General features: G+C 38.8%; 1 long non-coding RNA gene across 2 annotated transcripts in view; it reads left to right on the top strand.

Annotated features, from left to right (window-relative positions):
• LOC114853423 (uncharacterized) overlaps positions 1–19,202 on the top strand; it is a 34,186-nt gene continuing 14,984 nt past the window's right edge. Inside the window, exons 1-6 of one of the 2 annotated variants that reach the window (XR_003785572.3) lie at positions 1–297; positions 784–851; positions 2,827–2,884; positions 3,485–3,552; positions 15,281–15,349; positions 15,447–15,626. This is a non-coding gene — a long non-coding RNA (uncharacterized LOC114853423). Of the gene's footprint in view, positions 298–783; positions 852–2,826; positions 2,885–3,484; positions 3,553–15,280; positions 15,350–15,446; positions 18,976–19,202 lie in introns of those variants that run through there. The other variant, XR_003785571.3, reaches the window with a different exon arrangement.

The raw sequence follows: 19,202 nt of genomic DNA, 5'->3' as shown, positions 1-19,202 counted from the left end.
TTATCGTCGCTTCCCGCGCCATTCAGCGTGCACGCGCAGGACGGGCAGGCACGTAACCGCTTGGAGACTGTCTGGAGTCTGTCTGAATTCTATAAAATTGAAGATGGAGTTTTACTTCTCTTTGCTCGTGTACAAAGAAACCGCCCGTTGGAAGTGGGGATGTTTTTTTGCTCTCCTCCTCAAACGCCTTCGCCCACGGGTGGCAACGCTCAGACAACATATTTTTTTAGATAAATGCTGCTGAAAGTTTTTTTCCTCCTGCAGTGTGTCAGCAGACAGCTCTTTATGCACAGGCAGGTAAGGCAGGCGCCACAGTGCAAGTTGCCACATATATATGGGCTACTGCAGCATTATACCGCTGCCACGCGAGACGTGTTTTGGCGAAAATTAACGGTGTGCTAAAATTGACCGCGGTCCGGAAGCTGATGTGCTCTATTATTTCGCTTGAATTGCACACAGCAGCTGTTTTGTTTTGGGAACTTGCCCTAATTCACACCACTTCGGGGGGGAGGTGATACGTATGTGACGCACCTGTGCTGACGTGATGCTGTTGATTAACCTCACGCGCTCTTAAGATACCTGTTACTCAGCAGACACCTGCGGGGGGAAACTGTCATCTTCAATGTTTCACTTTTAACCCTTTCAGCTATACTCCCAACAGTGTATACATACTAAGCACATACTATGTTTTTACATGCACTGTATGCTGTTAACCAGTCACCACTCTACTAGCTACCAGGTGAGGTAACCTGCATTTACCTGTCCTCTTGTTTATATCTGCAGGAGCTCCGCCGACAGCTCTAGAGTTCAGGAGGAGTGCACCATCATGAAGCATGGACGAGCCCAGAAAGGTTGGTTGTTGTATGGTGGGTTCCTAAAGTAATAAACCCAGTCTGACTTTGCATACATTTTAATATAGCTTTCAAGTCATTAATTTGCAAGTCACAATAAAAAGGAACCTGATAAATTACTGTTGTGTTCTAAATTAATGTTTTTAGTATTGACCTTAAATCTTCCAAATGCAGCTTCAAACTGCGGTCACATTTTTCTTCGTGTCCACTGTTTTTAAACCCACTTGGATAAATGTCACTTAGACTAGGAAACCAGCTTAGCAGGCCTGCATATTTTAATTCAGTTTTCATTAGTTGCGTGTGGGTGTCTTCTAACCAAATTGAAAGGCTTTTGCATATCATATGATACGATCACAAATTTAATGGCAGCTCGATTTTTCGCGACTCTGGACATTTGACCGAAACGTTTACTTTCAATTAGAATTTAGTTTTCACTATAACGACTTAGCACATGAAATATTTCACTTTTTCATCTAAAGACCCTTGTTGCTGTTTTAAAAGCATGTGCCAGTTTTACTATGTACATATCACTGTAAATGAATGGAGTGAACTGCAGCCGACAGTGCAGCAGTACATGCATACCTGATGTGCTGCTGCCTCATCTATCAGACCTGTCTAGACGCTTTTGCTAGGTCACTGCAGTTGTCTGCAGACAGTGTAGTCATATGACTTGTGGAGCCTCCCTCCCTCTTCAGTGTCTGTTCTTTTGGGGCAAGATGGCTGCTATAGAATTGTTGTTGCTGGTGACGTATATGAATTCATTTAAGCAGAAAAAAGTGGGAAGGAAGGCGATGCACCATTTGAATGAAGCCAATATCAGCTTCTCCGCAAAGACGGGGCGTAGTGATTGCTGGATATATTTATTACTTGAAGCAGTTATTGTATAAATGCAATCTAGTGACTACATAGTTCTAATTATTGTGTTCTCATGTTGTCTCATGTTGATTTGTTTTTTTCCCTATTTCTGTGCTGCTGGGTATCTGTCTGTTATTGGAGCGCTTGGTAGCCATTTTGTCAGATTCATCACCACCAAAGATTTGTGGTGAGACAGAATTTATTGGGCACAACCACAAAATTCCCCTGACTGGAGTAGTGGCCTCTTAATTTGAAACATCAGTATTTTAGTATTGCGTATAGTTATTTAGAGATTTAGATTTATTTTTATTCTTTTTTTTTTATTGGACACTTGGAAATCGCTTCTATTTGTTGAACATGCAACTATAAAGTGATAGCAAGCATGGTTTTACAATCCATGATGAGTGAGCTCAAATGTAATGCTGTTTAAATGCAATTGAAAGCAAACACATCTACGATGTAATAATATTTAAAGAGATATGTTTGGGTTTTTGTTTTGATAAGTAATCATACAAGTGATCTAGTCACTCATAATTGTGCGAAGTGTAGCAGATTTAATTTCTCACCAGGAAATGTGTACCCGATCACAACATCGTTTATTTTTAATTAATTTTCTTACATCTTTGCTGCTTTGATTAAATTCAGTCCGGTAGTAACATTGAGTGGAACGTATCTTAATACCATCATTGCTATCAATAAGTGATAGATGAGTGAAGATAAAATTCCTTATTTTACACAAAATTAAGTATTGTAAATGCTACTTGATTTTAAAAGAGGGGATATATATATAATTTTTCTCTTCCCAACAGGATTGCAACATACTCTTCACTCCTCTTGTCAGGGAGGGAGGGCACAAGCAATTTTGGTTCCCAAACTGCTCCAAGCTTTACTCTGACATTGCACGTTACTTACACTCAGTGATTCTGTGATGTTTATCTATTTGTTGTGTTTGTGACCAGCCTGGACAGATCGCTTTATTATCATCTGCTTATTAAATACTGCTGACAGCACATCTCCTTTAGTCTTGTCTAGTCATATTCCTTAATGGTTTTTGAGAGCTTGTTGATTATGTTTTCACTGGAGCGCACAGCCACACTTAAAACATGTTGTATCTCTGCAGGCCTGTCCCAAACCTGATCCAGTGTCTGACAAAAATGAATGGAATTGCAATTAAAAAGGTAAGAAAGACGTGAAAACAGTCATATTTTTTTCCTGCGGCAACTTCGTCATCGTAATCATATTTTGGTGTTGACTGAAATTTACTTTTCTATTGCGTAAAAAATAAAGTAGTAATTTTTATCTTGTTTTTTTATGTAGTTAATGAGGAAATTTATGATTATTTGTAACGTTCATTACTATAATCAATCAGTGACAAACGTGTGATTTTAGGAGGTTATATTACAAATTAAATTTAAGAACAGCATATTTAGGATGTATTTATTTCTAATTTATGCCGCTTTAATTAGATATTGATTGTTTTAAAAAAACTATGACAGCAGCAACGCCATAGATATGATTCTGTAACAATGACTATGCACCTATTTACTTTTTATGCATTTTGTTTTTGGTTTATGTATTAACTTTTGAACTGCATTTTAGTTTGAATGTTTACACATTAAATCTGTAGCATTACAAACTAAAAGAAAAATGTGTTTTATGTTTATTTGGATTTTCTGTGACAGTATAATGTGTAATGTGTATATTTCCAAGCTGCACATTTAGCTGCTGATGATTATGTGGTTATGTTCTCTCTCTCCTTTTTTCCCCCCTGTTTTCAGAGGACGTTCATAGTTTCTTGCCTGTCATGCCTTGATGTCTTTGACGCTGGTGTGTGTCTACCTAAATGGTAAGATCTGTGTTGACCTGTTCATTAAAGCACATTTGGACATGTTTAAAGTTGAGAAAAGCAATTCTAGGAATGCTTTAAGGTGTTGCAGTGAGTGAATGTGATTGCCTGAGGGAAATATCAGTCCACTGCACACACCGGTATTTAGAGAGGTTGAACTCTGGCTTGCAATGCCAATTCTACATGATATGATGCTCAGAAATTGCTAATCAAGTTCACTGCTGTCATTCAATCATCAGCAGCAATCATTTTTTATTAACATAGATTTTTGATCTCTTCATAAGATAATCATAGATATGGATCTCGTAACTTTCACTTGAGGCTTAGCTGGAAAATGCTGATGCAAGTCTGAATCTTCATCTCTTCTTTCTGTTTGCTCATTGTCTCCACCCACAGTTCAGTCACGAGGTCTAACATCGTCATGATGTCTGGAGAAAACAGGCTTTCTTGTAGACTCTAATGCTTCGTTACCTATAATGCAACGATTCTGAGGTGATTTCTGTGCACATACAAAGCAAAATCTGAGCAGGCATGAAGGCACAGCAGTACCTGCCATTGTCTGGTGGGTTGTTTATCGCACAGCCTGTGCTGCGTAATGACGCAGTATCCTTTGACATTGGTGTGGCATATTTTAAATCAAGGCTTTTACTGGATTTTATAGAGTCTCCTGGCAGTCTGCCAATACATGGATCCATTTGCCTGTTCTCTCCTACAAGCACAACTGCACAGCTGTGACCCTTAGTGGGTCCTGGCTATTGATAACAAAAAGCCTGCAGCGTCCATTTTAGGTTTTAGGCAGTGGTGAAAGAGACAAACTGTACTGTCGCTTGTAGAAATGGGAATAAGAATTTGCAACGTAAACCTTAAAAACCTCACCACTCTAGAGGAGTTAAATTTTTTTCTCATGTGGGTTTTATAAATTGTGGCTTTAGTGTTTATCGGGTTCGGTTAAAACATGAAATTATATTTAAACCATATTAAGTTTATCATTTTAAGACTACGTACATATAATATGTTGCACGACAAAATAAAAATAGGCTGTTGAATATTCTGTGTGACGAGCGACGTATTTAACATTTTTTGTGAAAATATTTAAATCTAGAAGTTAATCAGAAAGGAATGAGCCATGCATTGTCTTTGCATTTAAAAAATTTAAACAAATGAAAACGAAGACGATAAACATTTTTCAGCACGCCCTGTATTATCCACGTTCTGTATTTTAACCGTTTTTTGTATAACGATATGAAATGTCAAATTCGCGTTTCGCACTTATTTTTTGCAATTTTGTGAAGTATGTAATTACAAGATAGTCCTACTATCATTCGGTAATAGTTGTTATAGTTAATATTATTAAAGATGGTAATCTTTATTTTTTAGAAAATCAAGGCTATTATAGCAATATGGCAGTTGTGCATTTGTTCATCGTTGAACTTAAAATTTTAAACATCGATTTTTATACCTTTTTTTTATCGTAATAAAATTACTGTTACTGCACTCTTAATGCACAGCCATGTTAACATTTAAACATGTGTAACATAGACTGCCCTCGTTACTTAGTGAAAGGTTTGGGTGACCTTTACCCCTTGAATACTTGTTTTTGTGCAGTGTTAACACCTGAAGTGAAAGCCAGTCTGTGTTCTGATGCCACGCAACACAACAGTGGCTGTCAGTAACATATTAAGCTGGCTCTATGCTCTGTTGCTGCTGAAGTAGAGAGAAAAAGCCATGTTTTGTTGTGTCGTGAGGAAGAGAGGAACGTCGAAATTTCTAAGCCCACATATTGATGGCAGATTGAGTGTTTCTTTTCTTTTGCATCTCTGTAGTTTTGGAAAAAAAAAAACATTTCCTTCAACAAATTGCTCAAAAAAATTCAACTATTGCAAAAAAGGCAGCATGGACATTTCCCAGCTAAGATTACTCCTTTTTTTTAAACGAGATCAGACAAAGAGTACAAATTTATACACTTTTTATATATCAAGCTTAATTGATTTAAGTCTTCAGAGCTATTATTTTAGATGATCAGTTACCACGGTGTATTTTTATGTCTCAACATATCTTAATAATACATTAATCACACAGACCTTTCAAGTGGATTTGGCCGACTGTTTTGTGCTGGAACAGTTTGTGTGGTGTGAAATTGATCTTTGGTCAACAGGACCTTCTTTGCCTGGAGATGGCAAACCGTTGTTTATCATTAAAACAGCTAGAGTCAACACAGCTCTGAGTGAGCGAGCAGAGATTTTAAATTTGAACTGCAGCTACAGCTTCACCCTCACATGAATATTGGATTCTAATTAGTGGAGCTTGCCTTGTTGAAATGGCACGTTGGCTATACTGTAAATGTCAATTGCTAAATGACAGGTAATTTTGAGCTTTGTGAAAGGTAAGTAAATAACTTGCTTTTGCTCACTGGACTGTGAGTGTTGTGTGTGTGTGTGTGTGTTTCTACTGTTTGTGATCCACCCAGACTTAAAATACAGTACATATGCAGCTGCATAGCACTGACAGCTTCAGCAGCACTTCCTGATTTCATTTGACTGCAAATCAAGTACTGACTTTGAAATGGAGTGTGCTCATCTATAACAACCCCATAAATGCTACAAAGAAGACTGTAGGCCTGGTCGACCACTGTTTGACTGTGGTGCAAGGATACATGCCTGTTTTAAGCTGAAGATCAGGCTGAATTAGTGCTGGGTTACTGAGGCAAAACCTTTGGCCTGAGTTGAACATTTTTACTTGCCTCTTAACTTTCAGAGTCTTCGGCATGTGTACACACAGACATTGCTGGACTGAGCTCAGTAAAATAAAAAGGAGTCGTGATCTTTTTCTACTCATGTTTGCTTTTATTTTTTAAATACTTGATAAAAGATTTGTTTATTAAATGACTTCATACACTTCTGTGGTCTTTGGCCATGTGTTTATGTTTAGATTTGATTGTGAAATTACAATATTTGTTTGTGTTATTTGTCTCATCTACGTCCCCTTTGCACATGCTGGATAGTATCAAAGTACGAAATGTTAAATGTAGGTTTTGATGATGTTGGAGTCTAAAGATGCGTTTTGATACTATATTAGTAGATGTAAAATTGCAGCCTTGAGTTAATATTTATATATAATATATACGTATATATTTATATAATAAATACATATTGGGACAAATTTTACCTATACAAATTCTGCGTTCATCGGTAAGCTAGGGGCTAGTCTAAATGAGTGTAAGTATTTACGTGACCAGTAAGTTGGAGTTAGTGTGTCCATACACTGGGCTTTTTTTTCAAGCAATGAAGTGGAAAAAGTAAAATTCTAACATGTAGCTGCATTACAATTTCCTCAATCCAGGGGCTTTACTTAAAGTTTCCTTCAAAGTCAGATATGTGTGACTTGAGGGTGTGCTTGCATTTTTCCCTAATTGGGGCTTACTTTAACACACCTGGAATACCTGCTTTTACTTTGCCATTTGACCTTTTGTGAATTAAGACAGCAAGGCAGAGTTGGAGCTCGTCACTCCTGCGGTACATCATAGCAAGAAGAGGCTGCACCATGACTAATTAGTAAATCTCTCTTCTCTCAGGTTAAAAAATTATTTCCTTTGCAAGGAGGTTGAGGGTTGATGAGTAAATACCAACCTGCACCAAGTTGCAGTAACCTAATAAGTCTCCCTGGACTTTAAAAGTGAATATTTCATATTTCACTGATCTCTAACAGCTTTTCTTCATGTCTCATACTTGGCTCTCCATAAGCCATCAAGGTGGTTAAAGGGGTAATGCAGACTGCAGGGTTTCTCTCCTGTCACACAATGGTGTGGAAAGGTCAGGCCTAATGAAGTCAGGGGTGTGACCCCTAGTATTTTGTGACCTTGCATGGGCCCCCATCCCACCACTGCAACCATGCCGGTTAATCCCTTTTTGATCCTAATTGATAGGCATTAACATGATCCTTATCCAAGAGCTGTGTTTTGTCTTCCACAGCCCTTCTCTGTGGGTGTCAGTGACACAAAGTGTGAAAGTGTTAAACCAAATGTGAAATTGATATTTTTCATGTTTGTATGCTTAAACTCTGGCTGTGTTTCCACAAACGCACACAGAAGTTCTGAGTTCAGGATTTGTCCTTTGAGGCTCTTAACGGGGACTTAGCACATGACCTCCAGAATCCAACTGTGATGTGAGTGCTACCAGCTCATTGCCAGTTTGTTTTTCTTTTTTTCCTTTCATCTCCATTATTAGGTGATTACTGCCTTTAATTGTTGGCTAATTTTCCACTTTAAATAGTTTGCACTGACTTTAGGTCAGGGCAGGTCACTTTTAGGAAAGTGGAGGTGTCGGGTCAGGTCCTCTGGGATGTAGTGTAATAGTATTTTACAAATCTGTCCTAAAACATAAAGTCTAGATAGGAATTTTGATTTCACTGGTTTACATGAATGTGTTTTAATGTTAATCATCACTTACCAGTAAAAGTTAACGATGGACTAGAGTGTGAGTCTGATTAAACTTTTCTCTTCTATTGCAAAAAAAAACAGCTAGAAGCCATTTTTGTAACCTTTGTAGATGTTGTCATGAAGTTATATTGTCAATCATTCTCATTAAATATTTAGCACAGTTTTACCCTGCGCATAACAATTTTTACGTACTCCACCATTATCAAATAGAACTGGAGAACTGGAATAAACTGGGTTTTTCTGATGCAGCTGAGAGTAATAAATGCATCATATTTCATGAACGCATCTTCATACTTTTAACAATGACAGAAATGGAACAATTTGTGTTTTTGTTTTAGGCGTAGTGCTTTGAGAAGTTTCTATTTCAAGTGCAGGGGGCATAAAGCAGAGTCTGTCTGTCCAAAGTGTTTTAGATTTGTAGTGTATTGGAACTGTTTACCTTTTGGACAGTTTGACAGAAAAATATTCTGTCAATATTAGCATAGTGATGTTCAACTTCAGCCGTGTTTCATTAAAAAATAGCTACGGTGAGAGACAGTCGAGATCATCAGTGTATCTTCAGAATGTGTTCTATTGGTTTATAGCTTCATATTACTGTACAGTGACTGGCTCAGATCCCATCCTCCCCCCAAAACCACTTCCAATGCCAGCTTCTAACAGTAGAGCAAGGCGAGCTGTAGACACATTTGTTCATTCGCAGTATTTTACAAATATGACTAAATAATATAAGCGATGCCTTTTAAGAACGTGATTATTGCTCTCGTGCCATGTTATGGTTTGGTATCAAAGCTAAATTATTCTTAGACTTTGATATAGGATCGCAACATTTACAGTAGAATTGCTTTGTTAGTTTTGCCAATATGTCTTTTATAGTGAGCTTTTTTTTTCTTTTGCTATTGAAACATTTTCAAAAACAATTATTTTTTCATTGTTTCTCCTACAGAGTTTTTGTCAATTGCTCATTTTAGTTTTCTCCGTTGATCTGAAAAGGAAAAACTTGCTAAACACTGACAGTTTAAGTTTTCTTTTTTTATATATATATATATATATATATATATATATATATATATATATATATATATTAGTGTGTGTATATATATATATATATATATATATATTAGTGTGTGTATATAAATACACACACACACACACACACAGTGCATTGTTAAGCAAAACCTTTAGGTTTTTAAGCTTTCATGGACAACCTAGATGCGCGATTTGGTTTTTATTCAATTTTCCCACCTCTCAAACCTACACAGTGAAGAAGCATGGCTTGCCATTGTGCTCACCAGTGTGCAACAGCCCACGTTAGCTGGAAAATGCCAAGTGTCGTGTTGGTTCTTGTTGGTTTCACACAGGGGCTCAAGTCCCTTCATGGAACCCAGTTCTGAGGTCTCAGTAGGATTGAGTCTTATTTCCAGCTTGTTTGTTGCAGGGAATAATGAGTACTGTGTAAGACCTGATGACATAATTTGAAGATTGCTTCGGAAAAATAACTAATTAACTAAAAAACTACAGCTTGGGATTACACTCATGTGCTTCACTTGACTGGCACCACCTGCCCTCTGTATATTACACTCCCTTTACTTATCCCACAGCTGTGAAACGGAGCTGGTGTCTGACAGTTATGTGCATCTCCCAGCAGACACTTACACAGGGAGTCAGTAGTGGGTCGGTCTTAATAATGCTGTTGTTGTTATTTAGGTTTACTTTGACTATGCACAAATGCTAACGTGTGCAAGTAACAAGTGCAGAATTGAGAATATAGTGGAAGAATGTTGCGGTCTTCAGTGATAGAGAGGAAAAGTTTAGAAAGTCGGCTTTTGCGGAGGGTTTGTTTCCAGACAAGTAATGGTATTGTGTTTCCCTGGACACTATTTGTTTGATAGCTTGACCTGCTGTAGCTTTGTTTTTACTGCTTCTAGTCTGGAATATGTTAAAGCATGTGTTGGGAATAGACATTTAACAGGGCACAACATGGTGAATGACCACATGTACTGTATGTGAGTTTGCTTCAGTTCTGGCTGTGATTGTGAATCCTTTTCTTTCTTTTTTTTCTGTACACTACCTGCTTGAAAAGCTGGTGCTACTGGTTTATGAATATAAAACAGTTGTTTGTAAGACTCCTCTGTAAGATTGTCTGATCTTATGCAAGTTTAAATATTTATGCCAGTGCTGCGTTGGCATGGCAAGTTCAAATCTATTATGTGATTTTTCTAAAATTGTCATAAGTTCAATTTTAAAAAGAATAATAATTGGCAAAGGCACTGTGTTTCTAACTTTCATGAGTAATACTTTACTTATGCATGCTTCACCAGCATATTTACTACTGTTTTCTTGCGGCAAACTCTCCAAAACTCAACAACAAAACTCAGAAAACCGTCTGGTCCTAGCTGTAATTTTTAATTCTCTCTTGGTGCAGAGGCCTTTATTCTCACTGTTTTTATCAATATTTGCAAGGCCAACCCAGGTCTTGTTCATGAAACAGAAAAATATCAGCCACATCTGTATGCATATTGGGGAAAAAATGTTCTTCTGCCAAAAGGAAATAAAGCTTGTACAAGTGAACATCTGTGTACAGCACTATTACAAACGACAACTAATGTGATTTTGAACTAACTGTCCAAGTTATGTTTAAGCTTGTTAAATCCGGATCTGAGTGCAAGTCAGGACAGCAAGTCCTTAGCACTGTACAGATGTAATGTCTGACTGTGCCAAGCCTCATCTGGTTCTGAAGTTTGAAACTTGCACCTTTACTCAGTATTGAGGGAAAATCAACGCCTGAGCTTTGTCACAAGAATAGCAGACAGATCATCACTTCATCTGCTTCAGCGCATTCTCTCCAGTGTTTTAATATTAACACCTCACCTAAATATGACACGGATGAAAAAAGCACATGTACTTTCAGGATGTTGCTGCATCACAGCAGGGATGAGAGGAATTTGTTCCATGTGAAGTCAGTTTCCAGTAATTTCCACCTTTCTCAGGATATAGCTGTCAAAGAGCTTAGCAGTATACTGTCATTCACGTTCAGTTCATTTTTATGAATCGCGTTATTTGCCAGATGACCAATTTTGGCTTTTTGCTCTCAAGTGTGTTTTCGTGCAGTACACTTTTATTTTTACTTATTCGTATACATTTTAAATTTTGGCGTGTTTTATTTAAAAAATTAAAAGTACAAGACCTTGTCAAAACGTTTGAAAATTGTAGCCTGTAGAAAATGAAAAGTTGGAAGGTAAGTGATTCACTGAACTTTTTGGTTTACCTTGAAGAACATGTGCTATGCCAGACCAAAAATGCTGTCTCTTTAACATTCAAGCAAAATAAATTAAAATTACACACAATCGCGGTACTTAAAATCAGCTTTACATAATTTCTGTGGAGTTCAAAGCTCAACATTATCAAAAAATCATTTCTAGGTGCTGAAGTTTACCTTGGATCTGCATGTCCTAGCTCTGCTAATGAAAAGCCTGTAATGATGATTTATTAATACGTCAGTTGGAGCCAGCAGTACTGTTCATTTGGATTTCATAAATCCCCTCAATCGTCGTTTAAACTTATGACGGGTCTATCTGACAAGTTGAATATGTACATTAATTTTTATAGCTTAAGGTTTATTTTTGTGACGAGTTTGCCATGTAAATCATTTTTCACAACAAAGCTGGTAGCCCCATATGGACAGGCTCCTCCGTCTAACTTCACTCCTCACCTTTCTCCTGACAAAACCATTCAAGATCAAGGACAATATCACCTTTGTCAGTAATGAGGTTGTTTATTTATGAAATTTCCTCGTGGGCTTAGCCGGTGAGTGAAAAACAGACCATGCATAGCAGAGCACATAATCAGTGTTGGCAAAACAAAGCTTCAAAAGCCCCAAGTTTTACATTTTGTGACTGTAGAAGTCTATGTATCCCCCCGCTCCCGTCCTTTGCAGGTTGCAGGTGTAAACCGCAAAAGGTGATGCTGAACAGATAAAATGATAAAGTCATATTAGATTTTAAATTGGGCTTAAGGCAAACGATGACTTCTTAACTGTTCACTAGCACTTTTACAACTTATTTATAATGACTACGTACCTATTTTATAACCTTATCTGCTCTGTTTGACTAAAGAATAATTCTACTGGCTGATTACTTTTCATTCAGGTGTTAATAGCTGGGCCATCATTCTAAAGTTTCACTGCACTATTCACACAAATGGGAGATGGACAAAACTGTGAAAATGAGGAGACGGTGCTATTATGAGAATGCCAGTAAGCAGCAGTTTTGAGCTGTACAGCACAGGTGTAGTAATAAGCACTTGGTTTATCGGCATGAGTCTTGACCTGACCTGTGCCAAACCAGCAGCAATGTCCAATTTAAAGAAAGACCTACGTTGTGGTATATAGTTCATGTCAGTTACCGCTAATTTGCAATTGTCTAAATATGATGCACCTGTGAAGCAGCAATATAAAACAAGTACTACGTTTTTCTCCATTCCAGTCGTCTCCATTTTATTAAACACTGGGACTATTGCATACTTTAGTGGACTTCTTTCTCATTTCCATCACAGATAGATCAATTAGTCTAAGCTAATGGAAAACAATCAATAGCTCTAAATATTGATCGTTTGCAGTAATGATCTGTGTGTGGCACTGTTCTCTAATTGGTGCACAGCTGAGTTTCATTTTTGCCTAAATCCGTCAGCGATTTGTCAGTCTGCTCATTAGAGCCCGTGTACATGGCTTTATTTGCTGATGTAGATTGGGTTCCAATCTCTACATAAATGTGTGGGGCTTTACTGTATGTTTGCTTATCTGTCCAGCAATCCCATCTATTCAGAGAGCGTTCCTTTCCTTTAAGGTTGGGTGCTAGCTGTGTTGTTTTTTTTCCCTGGGACCTTTTCTGTTATTTTGGGACCAGATGGCGAGGGGCACAGAAGCGCCTCTTTTGTCCAGACACCCCTGTGAAAAGAGGCTGCCCTCACTAATGTAATCAGCAGCACCGGAAGGGTCCATTTTGGGCTGTGAAAGAAGACAATTGGGTCTGGATACGTCCAGATTACAGAAACGCAGAGTTCATCTCCCGGCCCTGCCCCCTTTGACCAAGGCACTGGCATGGAGGATCCTCCGCTTTGATCACTGGAGGGTGGAGGTGCTGATCCGACCTCACGAGGGCCAAAGGCCACCCACCCCCCGCCCTGTTTACCCTGCACTTGGCTGCTGTTGACACCTCCTTCCGGAAGAGCCAAGGGGTAGCTGGTTAGTTTGGGCATGGGGGGGTACCATGACCTGTCTAGACACTGTTACTCGCTGCCCTGGTGTTGCCAAGGGGACATAATGAACTTTGACCTCAAATGTAGTTGGATAAGAGCCACTCCGAGCAACCAAGGAAGACATTTTGTTTTCTTTTTAATTTTCACACTTGGGGTGGGGAAATGAGGCGGGGGCATGGAGGTGACCCACATAATACCCAGTGTGGCTTGAGGGACCACAAGTATCAATTTGTTGGGAAAACCTACTCTTGATGTTAATAACTGACAGTTTCATTTGGTTTACATGACATCAGCAAGACTAAAAAAAATATTGCTGACTAATCTGTCATAACTATGAAGTTAAGGGAATTTTGTTTGTTTTTGCTCAGACGATCCTGTGACAACATGGATAGCTTTTTTTGTTGTTGTTGTTTTTTTTTATGTTTTTTTATTTTTTTTTTTATTTAGCATTGTTTGCTCTTTTTTGGGATGTTTTATTAAACACGAACTGTAAGTATATTTTTATATATATTTTTTATATTTTTTTATATTGTATGTTAAATTGTTCTATTTTATTTGGGCTGAGTTGTAATTCTTTTTCTGAGCTGGGACATAATTGCTTTCCAATTTATTCAGGTTTTTATCTATATTAAAGAAGTTTTATGTGCAACTGCTTCTTAAAGGTATTCGGCCGAAGCTGTAATCAGAGCATGTGCGTACATAGCCACAGTCAGAAGAAAATCTTATATAAATATTATATTCAACACGACCTTTTAAGAAATATGCAGTTCAAAAAATAATGCTGCTCTTCTTTAGCTGAAGTTTTTTTGTCTTTTTTAATCTGATTGACTATTTGGTACAGTTTTCATATACAGTTGTTTTTTTTTTTTTTGTTTTTTTTTTGCTTGTCTGCTTTCATATAAGCATATGTGTATGGTATGTTTATGTATAACCTAGTAGATATGTTTTGACATGCTCACAGTGAGATATTGTTAATAATAATGTCTGTTGTCGCATTGCCGTATACCTGGAGTCGCCAGTTTTGTCCTGAACCAAAACACAGAGTAATGTGTAAACTGGTTTGGATTTTGGGGCTGTTGCTCAGGATTGGGTCTAGTGATTTCTCCATCATGGCTGCCACTACCAACCCCGCCCTCTCGCCTGCCACTCAGAACAGTTAAAATGGCAGCAGGCTGCAAAATGAGTGAGAGGGAGAAAGAGAGACGCCCACTCCTGTGAGCTAAGACACGGTCGGCTGAGCCTTAGCTACACGCCAACTCAAACCAAGATGATTATTTTTGGTGTATCCAGTCAACTGCGTCAAATGTAAAGAAACCCGGACAGATGTCATGAATTCATTCTATATGTGTAGTTCCTGATAGTGTTCTATGTTCAGCCACAGTCCGTGCAGCGAGAGCCCCAAACGTTGTTGCACACTCTTCCTTGAAATACTTGGACTACTTGAAGTCTTCCAGACATCATTAGTGAAACCACAGCGGTGCAATTTCCAGAGTACAAACGGAAACGCCATGTTTTTTGTTTTCGTTATGACCCCTCACTACATTGAAAAGCAAAGTGTTAACTTCCAGATTCAAACTCTTCACCCATGTCTTTGGCGAGCCGCCATTTTATTCTGCAACAGTCTGATGATTGCAGAATTTTATGCTCTGTGGCTTTCGAGATGAGTATAAAACTATATTGTTCCTACGCATTGTTTCTTTCTCTTCGTGGTTTTATGGCTGTATTTGGACCATTGGTGCAGGCCATAGCATCCTTTGTCTTCTGGCGCACAACTGTATTTCAGTGACTATATCTGTTTTGTATTCAGCAGGACAAAGTGTTGATCGTGATTATGAAAGCTTTTACTGTCCACACAGCTCTGTTTGTGTGCATATCATGTCATAATAACCGATACCAATTAGAGGCTATATGCTACACTAATCCGACACTGTTTCACTGACTTAGACCCATTTTAAATGGCTCACAGAGTGTAGACGTGTGTATCTTGCTTTAATAAAGCTGAAATTAAATATTACTCCCAATCGTTTTAAACCTTTGTAGGTCTGCTTGCCACTAACAACTCCATTGCCAAGCCTTCCACATCCCAACTGCAGTGTGGAGAATTTTAAGGTAAATGTCCAAATCTTCTATTTTTAGGTCTTCCTACTCACACTGACATATTATTATTGGCTCTTGGTGTGAATATGTTTTTTCCTTCCTTTCACAGTGTAGTGAGAGGGTGGTGGTGGTGGAAGAGGAGGAAGATGTCATGCTAAGGATGGGTTTTGGTGATGATGTTGCTGCTGTTGATGCAGTATCGAGCTCTCACTTTGTGCCTCTGTCAGCTATGATGCGTAACCACAAAGTGAGTGACAGGCCGGTCCCCGGGGAGAGCAGGGGGCCTGAGGTGAGTCAGATGTATCCTTGACCCTGTCTGCCTCTGTGTCAGCAAGCAACACAAACTCAGTAAAAAAGGCCAGAACTGGCATGACTGTACACTGTACATCTTAATTTAGTATGTAGAAGAAGAATGTAGGAGACAGTTTTTAAGGGCCAAGAAAAAGACACCTTGACTGTTCAACACATCAGGGTTTTTATTGAATAGGCTCTGTGTTATCGTACTATAACGCAGCCTATTCTATTACCACTAATGGGTTTGTGCGGAGTTATGTTACCGTGTTAGTGCATATCAATGTGATCAGAGCTAATTTAATTAAGTAGGTTTTGCTTTGTTACTTGCATATGTTTGACCTCAGGATTTGTAAATATTTTGTATTGCGAATCTCAGAGTAAAAGAGCAAAAGTATTTAGGTGCGAACGTTTCTGATCCTTTAAGTTTGTTAGTTAAGTTGAGGAAAACCTATATTTTTAGAAACATAGTGTGGCTGTTGAGGGAATCATTACTATTTTGAGTTTGGAAACGTGTTGAAGAACAGCACAACCAGTAACGACTGGCTGCATCAACACATGGTCCATATATTTTTATGAAAAAAATAAAGCTTTGTTTGGGTCTGTTTTACTGTATCACTGTTTCTATATGTTATAAGTTAGTGAGATTGTCCAAATACGATAGTATCTACACCTGTGTTACTACTTGACCTGAAACGCTCAACTGAAAAGTGAAAATTTCTAGTCCTCCATAAATGGTTTAGTTTAAGCACAATTGACAAAGACATAATGGCGAGAATTCTAAATATAATTTTAAAGTGTAAATTAGTTTTAGCCTACGGAGATGAAAAAAAATCATCATACGATACGTCATTTTTAGAATTTCTGTATTTTTATACAGTTGTTATAGTTCATATCAAATGCCGTCTGCAAAAATCTCGATTGGATTCAAAATGTATCTGAAATAACTTATGGTGCTTGGAACTAGGCTGGATTTTTTACAGGCAGAAACCTACATAGCTAATCAGGTCACTTAAACATAAACAAGCTAGTGAAATTAACATACATTCTAAAACAGCTATACATGGGAAGCAGAACATGGATGTTTCTCTTACTGAATTTCATTAAGTGAACAAAGAGAATCTTCAGTGAAAAGTCTCGCATCTTTTTTTTTAAAGTTCACTCAAACACTGTGTGTGAAATGAGAGTTGCCTGGGTGTGACTTTTCCAGAAAGCATCCGCTTGCTATTGTCTGCTAGTCAACTTCTGCAGGCCCCAGCGCCCTGACTTCCATACATGAGAGATCAAGGGTTACCAAGGTGCTTTTGAGAAAGGAGGGCTCTATGTGAGAGGGGACAGACCAGTCCACAAAATACTCATTTCCTTTGCATGTTAGGTGCCCTAGTGGGGATTCAGGCGGGGTCACCGGCCACTCAGATTGACTTTTTTCTTTTTTCCCATCATTGTTCTTAATAAAAACTGTTGCTTGCCTTTTCATGGGCTTGCGCTTATCTGCAGCCAATACAGTGTGTGTGTTTTGATGATACACTGAGTTTGCCCTGAAGAAAGTTTGTTCAGACTCCGGCTGTTTATCCGGTGCCAGACGGAAGCACCTCATGTAGAAAAGGTAAAAGTAGGTCTGTCCACCTCTTATTCTTGCCAAAAAGTTCAGTCACTGAGCCACGGCATTAACTTGTATTCTAACAAGATTAAAATATATTCGTCCAGGGGATTAGCATAGTTAGGTGTCCTTTTGCCTCTTTTTTTCCTGCAGTGGTGCGGTGACAGTGGGCTTTGATCTGTGTTGCGAGGCAAGAGTCCTGGCTTGGACCTAGCCATTCGAGTGCCAAGTGTGAAATTGGCCTGATGTCATCCCCATTCTTCACCTTTTACATCTTTCACCACTTTAATTATGTTTCCGCCACAAAGCCCAGGCACCTCTGAGCAGATTCCACTCTGGCCGTAGGAAGCATTTAGAAACTGTGGGTAAATGACACAGTAGGGGAGGGGGAGGATGGTAGGAGAGGTCAAAGCAGGATGGGGCCCTTTTGTGTATAGAGGTAGACATTGATACTTCCCTGATGCATCCTCCACTTACATTTTTACAGCATGAGAACTTTCTGAAGTTGCCAGCTGCACTGCAGAGGGGAACTTATTCCAGGCATCCTTGCAGTTCGGTGCAGCCTCTGCCAGCAAACTGCCGTTAATTTATGCTGCCGCGCGTCGTGCTTTGACAGCAATGCGTGACGCTTTGGTCACAATTAAGAGCCATGGACAAAAATCACTTGAGGTCACCTGGACACCTGATTCTCACTTCCAGAGAGAGGACAGATTATTACCAGATAAAGTCTTTTGTTCCAGGAGAATGTGCCAATTCAGCCCCACAGCTTTTGTGATTGTTCATGCGCCGGTGTCCCTGTGTGAACTTCAGGGCTTTCCCGCCTGTGAATATATTGATGAGGAGGAACAGAAAAGAATGAAACGTGTTATTGTGCGTGGGGATGTATGCGTTCCAGGCAGGAATAAAATAAAACCAAGTGGTAGTAGGGGAGTATGATTTAGCAAGCGAGAGAGCCGTGTGTGGAGAATGGGTTACTGCAGGGTGGGAGGGGGGAGGCTAGCCACCTGCAGCCATGACAGGCTTTGACCTTCATTGCTCTCTCTCGCTCTGTGTCTCTCTCTTCCTCTCTCCCCCCTCCCTATCTCTCACTCTCTCCTTTCGAGTCCCATTTCTGCCTTGTGATCGAAGCACAGGGTCTTTTCAGAAGCGGAGAGGAAGACTGACCATCGTGAAGACAGTGCTGGGAGCAGCCCTGTCTGCTCTAATGCTAGTCACTCGCCGCTGGCGTTCAAAGACTAGTGGTGCAAGTATGGAAATGCAGATAAGGTATTGTTGAAGAAACATGCCTGGGAATTGTTCAAGGCTTTCCCTTGCATAATGCTGGTGCTTTTGCGAATGTTTTAATCTCGAAACCTGTGAATTCTATCCTCCATGAATGTGATGTTGAGCTACAGTGGGGGTTGTTTTACGCAAATGAGTAATGTTTGCGACAAAATCTGTAAATATTTGACATTTGGACACATTTATTGAAAAATGTATTTCTTTGATAGTTTGACCCGTGATGCACATGTTGTGTTTCTCTCTGTTCACAGAAGCTCAGCTTGATTAAAGTTCATATTTGCGATATGTAAACCAGTTGCTTCATAGAGACTCGTCATGACTTGGGTATAATCTTCAAGGTTTATTTACTCTTCTTTTGCAGTTTTCAGGAGGCAGTTAATTACACAATTAATACATGATACAAACTATGTACATTATACCAAAGAATACTTCCAACATAAAATAAAAATAGCATTGTATTCTACAACTCTGTGTTGTAATTTTATTTAAACATGTTCATATATAGATAGATATATGCTGATGAGTAGATTCATAATGTCATACCAGCAGTTTTCATAAAGGCATTAAACTTGAATAGTCTGCATTTGAAGTAATACTGCTTCTCTGATTCGGCACAGTTCTGTTTCATAAAAAGTTCACCCTTGAACTTTAAGGCAAAGTGTGTTTCTGTTTGGTGGATTTTAATTCACACAC

The sequence above is a fragment of the Betta splendens genome, chromosome 4 (genome assembly GCF_900634795.4).
Source record: "Betta splendens chromosome 4, fBetSpl5.4, whole genome shotgun sequence".
NCBI lineage: Eukaryota > Metazoa > Chordata > Actinopteri > Anabantiformes > Osphronemidae > Betta > Betta splendens.
This window is presented reverse-complemented; position numbering and strand designations above follow the sequence as displayed.